This window comes from Urocitellus parryii, chromosome 14 (assembly GCF_045843805.1).
Source record: "Urocitellus parryii isolate mUroPar1 chromosome 14, mUroPar1.hap1, whole genome shotgun sequence".
NCBI lineage: Eukaryota > Metazoa > Chordata > Mammalia > Rodentia > Sciuridae > Urocitellus > Urocitellus parryii.
This window is the reverse complement of record NC_135544.1, coordinates 23,443,573-23,451,303: the sequence shown is the minus strand read 5'-3', so window position 1 is coordinate 23,451,303 and position 7,731 is coordinate 23,443,573. Positions and strand designations below refer to the sequence as shown.

Here is a 7,731-nt window from a genome sequence, read left to right as displayed (position 1 = left end):
CTTGTATTAAATAGTTTTCTATAGCATTAGTGAATTGCTTATATTTAAGGTACAATATAAAAGCAAACAAGCACTTTTTCTCTTGTACAAATGCATTTCTTTGCTAAATAGCAACAGCAAATAGCTGAAGTAACCATGTTACCAATATCCAAAATTACTTAGTGAAGATAACCTTCTTAGCCTGCAGAATTTTATATAATATTTCTGGTTTTATTGTCACAAGAGGGGAAATTCCCCACTCTCACATACCTGTTGTGGCTCCTCTTTTTCCTAAAATGTCATGGCTCATTTGGGTAAGCAACTCAGTGCCACACCAAGAAATTGGGGTTCCTTTAGCTTCAGATTGTATACCATCATTTGGCTTCCTGATTGTTAGGGAGTTCCAGTTTGAAGAACTCAAAGACAGTATGTTATATCTTATTAGTCATGCCATTAGGCAGTTTCGATGTGGACCGGTTTCAGTTGTGCCAAACACTTTTTTCTCAATAAGAATTCACATTGTTCTTTGTTAACAGTTGTCTTATGTCATTGCAAAGCCCATGTACAAAGAGGGTGGACAAAAATCATTCTTGAGCTACACACAGACACACATACACACAAGCCTTATGTTGAATCTGCATAACCATTTGGGGGTTCATCCATATACTCTACTTCTTGCCTCTATGTCTCAAAGAACTTGAACACATGCTTACATGTCACTCCAGGTTAGTGTATAATTATTTTTTTAAAAAAATTCAACTTCCATACAATAAATATTTGATTAGACCAATAAATATATTTTAATATTACCCTTTAGGGAGCCATAAAAATATATACACACTGATAGGGGAAAAAAAGGTGCAATCTAAATTCTCATAATATCCTTGCTTTAATAGCTGAATAAATGCAACCAAAGAAATGAAATTTTATAGGATTGGCATCTGTTCGTTAGTTCAGCATCGATATAATCCTACTCTAAAGGATTTTTTCTCTCAATTTGAATAATCACCTTTATCTGTCAAACTATTAATAATAGTATTCAGGTCAGGATGAAGTTCCTTATAATACTGTTAAATGTTTATAATGCAATATAATAGTTTTCACAATATAAACAGTACTGACATTTCTGAGCAATGGGAACTCCTTAATGTAGTATAAACCAGGGCTTTAAGTCAATTATTACAAGTTTCCTTTTGGTTTAACTAGTACTATTATTAGAAATAAACGAAATCAATCTTAATATCTTTTGTTCATCTTACAATACAGAAATAATGAATGCTGGCTATGTTTAAGAACAGGGATTTGTGAACAACGATTGCCAGTTTTTGTTTTGCTTTCACTTTCCTGCATGAGAAAGGACAGGAAATGATTTAAATAAATATGCCTCATATCTGAACTTTTTGCTGGTATAAGACTAATTAGAGGGTGTAAGAGATTGAGCTAGTAGTCATCTATCTATGGTAGAGCATTCTGAAATCACATTTCAAGGGGACACTGAGAAAGGAAAAACTTGAGTATCATAGTCCAAAGCCTTCTGCAACACTAAACATTGTGCTAGGAACTACTTCTTGTTCATAGTTGGATCCACAGAAGTTCTTTTGAATACATGAACCCATCACTTTGGTAATGTTCATTGTTCACAAGCTATAATGCTACTCCAAAACAAATACATCATGGGAAAGAGAAATGGAAAATGCATCCTTTGCACAATATAATACAATTTCTGGAGTTCTGAAACATAATAAGACCCTTAGGTAATAACTTGTAAAGGGAACCTAGTGGGGAACAGAGTGCTCAATTTCAGGATTTCTCTAAATGTTGTTCATGTATTTAATACTTTAAATGACATTACATGTTACATGATCAAATTGCTAAGATTTCAATAAAAACAGAATCTGAATTTTTATCGACAAGGTTAAAATATTCTAGTGGTATTTTTGTAAAAGAATAACAAATACTTAAGATGCATAACTAAGTTCTCTTTCATACAGAAGAGGAAATAAGTGCTGAATTGGCTGTTTATAGAAAAGGAGTCTAGGCTGCTAAAATATTCAGGATTGAGCCAGGCAGTTTTCCATTTAGGAAGAGCAAATTTCTACAGCAGGATCTTACCTAGAGACAATTGTAAAAATCTACTGCTGAAATGTGTCACTTAAGACAAAATAATGGCAGGTCAGAAAGTCTTGGTGGGTGGGATAGCTGTACTGGGAGAAACCTTGATCATGGTTTACAGTGCAAGTTGCTTTAACATATACATACATATACGTTCATAGCTTTTTAAAAAAATACTCAGAGGTGTCAAAATCACCACTTTCACAAGTAAATATCTGACTGGTAAGTGTATGCCAAATTATACAACATGACTTCAGAATGAGACTGACAAGTTTACGTATATTTCAAAATGAAGAAAATTTACTATTTGTAATATCATGGAGCAATGATATTTTCAATGTTTTCTTAATGCATGAATCACATTATTAATCTAATTGCTTTTAAATGTTTTATAATCCTTTGCATTTGGCATCCTTAGTGAAGATAGTTTCCATCAAACATATGCCATATTTCCAAAAGATATCTATGGATTTCAGTAATTTGATCTATATAGTCCATTTTTAACTGTCTAGTTAACTACTAAGAAGTAATACATTATCTTTTCATCACCTCTCTCTCTCAAAGACTCATGTTATGATTATGATGTAGATATCGATTTTGCCAGTACAGCTCAGATAGGCTATTAGGAAAAGTATATCCTTAAAGGATTTGTACTGTTGGTGTAGAAGCAATTTCACATGGACACTTAATGAAGAACAGCCACTTTATTAGGGTATATCAGGAGTGAGTCCCTGAATAAGTACTTCCTTCAATGCCTCATCACTGAATTCAGATCCAACTGTTCTTTCATTTGCCTTTGGAAAAAAAAAATCTCCTTCCGCTACATAATAGCAAATATTTACATAAACCAAACATTAGTTCACTATTTTTTTTAAATAAATGCTCTGTTCATAAATAATGAACAATAATACCTAAGTCTAGGTTGCTATAAATCTAGGCAGTTGAGACATCATAGTCAGGCTATTTAGTTCACTATTTTTAAATGAAATTTTTTCTTAAAATTTTGGCACCTTTATGGTAAAATCTCTAAAAAACAGGAAAATAATCAAAATTATGAGTTTAAAGGTGTATTTTTAAGTGTGTCTTCAAGTCTGAGTTAAGCCATTACATTTTTAAAGAATAAAATGCTTAAAATGTTTCAAAGGTGAATTTTATAAATATGTACAAAAGATAGATATATTTATTTGGTGATTTATTCACTCAGGTAAAATTATACTTCAATTACTTCCACAAATTATCATCTCCTACAATTAAAACAAAGATGGCTTATTTAAATTTGAAAACAGAAAGGGAACCATTACAACTTAATGAAAAACATTTTTATTTTTTTAACTTTTTCAAATCTGATTCTAATGTGTATTGACTTACATATTTAAATAAGTACACAAAAGACCTAAAGGGAGGAGGATTAACAATATTTTTGCAGAGTAAAAAGTTAATAATTTAAAAAATCCCTCTTTTTTTCCTTAGCATCCAGTTTGACAAGAGGAACTCTTAACTGGATCCTGTCCAGAAAAACAGCCATAATTGTGCTTTGAAGAATAGCTGGCTGCTTATAATTTTTAACACACCACATGCAGCTATTACCCTTAAGACTTCTAGCAGGAGCTATAGCTTCCATTCTGGCACTTTAGGTAGTGACAAATGACCAAACATGCTTGAAGACAAAAGTAAAAATGTATCATATCTTTTGAGCTATCTGGAAGCAGACTGTCATATCAAATTCATTTGCTCAAAAAAAATATGTAAAAGCTGCCATCCTGTACTCCAAGGAACTATCAAATCAACTTGGCTGACCTTGGTTCTTCCATAAACACAGTTAATGTAAAAACTCTTTACTTTTTTAACAAGGATGAGTAATTGCAATATCTTTTACTTCATTAATCTTCTGGTCTTCTAGTTTATTTTGTATTGAATTTTTGTTTACACCAATTACTTAGCTGTGTTTAAAAGGTAATCTGTTTTATAGTCTCAAAATCAGTACCAAATAAAAGTATACATTATTCTAATTGTTAACATTTACAAAACTTACACTCTATTGGATATTTTTTTAAAATGAGAACGTTTTCCTGTTTTTAAATAGTGCATACAAGGCACAAGAGCTTCTGAGTATATTTACTCAAGCCAAATCTTTTGGCATCAACAAATGCATCATTTAGTTCATCTTAAACTAAATTTATAAATTGTACACCATTTACTTCATATTGAATTAAATTTCTTAAAGTATATGAATTTAATGATTTGCATAAATTAATTTAAATAAGTATCTGAGGAAAAATACAGATTAACTGTTACAGGTTTGATGAGAAGACACAGTAATAATATGGCTATCACTGGAGGATTAACCTATTGATCTACCAGGAATTCTTAACAAAAATTCAATATTTTCACTGTGTTCAATAAGAGAAATAACCTAAAAAGATACTTTATGCCAGGTGCAGTGATGCATACCTGTAATCCCAGCAATTCAGGAGGCTGAGGCAGGAGGACTGAAAGTTCAAATCTAGCCTCAGTAATTTAGCAAGGCCCTAAGTGACTCAGAAAGACCCTATCTCAAAATATAAAATAAAAAAAAAGGTCTGGGGATACGGCTCAATGGTTAAGCACCCCTGGGTTAAATCCTGGTACCAAAAAAAAAAAAAAAATTACAAAAGCAAACCTGAATAAAGAATGTCATAAACCAATCTTCATAATTGTTATCATAGATTTCCCCACATTTAAGATTAGAAGAGGGGGCGAGGGTTGTGGCTCAGCTGTAGAGTACTTGCCTAGCATGCACGGGGCACTGGGTTTGATCCTCAGCACCACATAAAAATAAAGATACTGTGTCCAACTAAAATAATATTTTGTAAAAAAAGATTAGAAGAGATGAAAATGTATTTTCAATGTAATAGAGGGACTTTTGTCAGAACATTGTATTAGTTTTCTAACTAGTTGCTTTATCAGTGGACCCAAGGTTCAATGTTCTTACTTTCCAGCAAGGAACAAAGGGTAAAATGAGATTTAAAGTCTGGCAGAAATGGGTGGTGATCCTTAACTGTAGGCTACTAGCACTCTGTAGTGGACTCACAGTTACTACAGTTCACTCAGTCTGAGGTCAGATTCACATTAGAAGAGAAAACCAAAGAAGTCTTATTTCTTACCCTCTCCTTCTTAAAGGAAACTAATATGAATAAAGCTTAACATTATAATGTGATTTAAAATTTTAAATCTTAAAAGATATTAGTCTTAATTTTCTGAATAAGAAAACCAGATTATTAATGTTTTTTACATGAAAAACTGTGCAAACCAAGTATTTGAGTGAAAAGTGACCCATTAATTCATTCCCAGTTTTTAATAGAAGATATTTTCCCTTTGATTCAAAAAACACAATTACTTTTAACACTTAAGAGGAATTCACGTTAGCTGTAACATTTGTATAGTGGATCAAAAACGTGTTCGGCTTAAGCAACAGCTTGGAAAGAACTAGTCAATTAATATTCTGCATATCCAGGGCTGGAGATGTAGCCCAGTGGTAGAGCACTTGACTGGCATGTGCAAGGCCCTGGGTTCAATCCCCAGCACCATGAAACAAGCAAGCAAACAAATTTTCTACATATCCAGCCAAATGAATAAAGAAGCTGCTGTTCAATGGCTTCTGTGGGAAGCCTCTGCCATCCTTCTGCAGCATTGGTACCTTGAAATGAAACAGAAAACATGAAACTATTGTGTTAAGTACAAAAAATGAAATCCAAACTAACCACCTCATTATTTGTTGCAATAACATCCATTCCTTGTTCTTCTATGCTAGCAGGCTTGGTAGACATGTTTTTGAATACAGACTAGATCCATGCTTCTCAAATTTTAATGTGCATATACATGAGAAGACCTTAGTAAAGTTTAAAATAATTCAGATCCTTATACAAAGTACATGTATGAAGACTTGAATTGGGTGTCAACATATTTTATATACAAACAGAGGTAGAAAAAATTGTGGTATATATGTGTATTAAGAGTTATAATGCAAACAAAACAAAATAAAACAACAAAAAAAGTACATGTATAAAGGCATAAATTGGCATAAACATACTTTATATACAGAGATACGAAAAATTGTGCTCTATATGTGTAATAAGAATTGTAATGCATTTCAGTGCTGTGCTGTCTGTCGTGTATTTAAAAAATAAAATCAATGAAATATTTAAAAAAGAAAGAAAGAAAATTCCAAATTTGGTAGAAGATATAGATCTAAAATAAAAAAAATTAATTAATTAAATTAAATAATTCAGATCCTGATTCAGTAGGTCTAAGGTAAGGCCTAAGGTTCTGCTTTTCTAAAAAGTTCCAGATGATGCCACTGATGCTCATTTGGGGCCACAATTTGAGTAGAGAGTTCCATGTTGACAGTTTTGCATTTGTCTGAGGTCAACTGGAGTTTGGGAGTGACAAATGAATTGGAAAGGACATTTAAGGAAATAAATTTGAAACTTCATACACATAAAAACACAGCACGTTTAAATTTATATTGTATTGGGTAAGCGAAAATAAATCTATTTTTAGCACTACTATGGGTTTTAGCACTAAGCAATCTTTTATGAAACAGCCTTAAATTGAGCTGGGAATGTAGATCAGATCAGGGATAGAGTACTAGAATGCTTGCCCACCTGTGGCTGCACAAAGCCCCAGGTTCAATCCCCATCTCTGCAGCATTTAAAAAAAAAAAAAAAGCCACAGACCACATACTAGTGTAGTTCAAAGAAATAAAGAACAAAAAAAATTCATTTTGTAAGATATATTAGGCACATCAATATTAATCAATATTAGATGACAACATTCAATATTAAATTGAATATTAAATGAATTACAAGTCTAAGATATAATGCAAGAAAAACTATTTTTAAAAGTCTAGTATTTATTAGCTATCTTAGAACAATTCAATTTAAAAATTTTTTACTGCCAATGGTTATATCAACCAAATGAACAACATTATATTATAAAACCTCTTGGTAATGTTTTGGGGGTTAGGCAGTTCATTTATGCTGCCATTTGGTTATTATAACTACTAATGCCATATTTTCCTATGTAATAAAATCAAGCTTCTATGAGATTTTTAATTTCAATGTTGTTTGATTTCTTATCAACCAAATATTTATTGAGAACCTACTATGTTTCTGGCACTGTGCAAGGTGTTAGGTATAGCAATGAACAAATCCAACACTAGTCTGTGTTGAAATACTGGGAAGGCTAAATGACTTATACACAATCATATTATGTAAAAATGCAAAACATTGAACACAAAAAAATTTGTAATGTCACTGACCTCACAAAAAAATGAATCATTATAACAAATTATTATAACTAATAATGAAACACAGTGGGGAAAATCCTGTAAAATTTTGTTCTACAGAATATGTTTCTATAAAATATTTTATTTGTGGTATTGACTAGTAGTTCATATTTGTTTATTCATTTTTGCATTTTAAATATTATTTCCAGAATTTAATAATGTTTCTTTGCTATGTAACCAAATTCAAAAGATAAAATTTTCACTATCCTAACCACAATTAGGATCAGTCTTATCAACTGTACCATTATGCATTCAGACCTGATCCTGGTCTTCCCCAAATTAAAACACTAAAATTGTGAATTACCAGATTCGCA

At 31.7% G+C, this 7,731-nt stretch overlaps 1 protein-coding gene across 3 annotated transcripts in view; it reads right to left on the bottom strand.

The window, feature by feature from the left end:
* Nucleotides 1-834: 834 nt before the first annotated feature.
* Nucleotides 835-7,731, bottom strand: part of Zdhhc2 (zDHHC palmitoyltransferase 2) — a 68,298-nt gene continuing 61,401 nt past the window's right edge. For all 3 annotated transcript variants that reach the window (XM_026389452.2, XM_026389454.2, XM_026389453.2), the window contains exon 13: nucleotides 835-5,767. The gene's annotated coding sequence lies outside the window, so the exon portion shown is untranslated. The remainder of the gene's footprint in view (nucleotides 5,768-7,731) is intronic.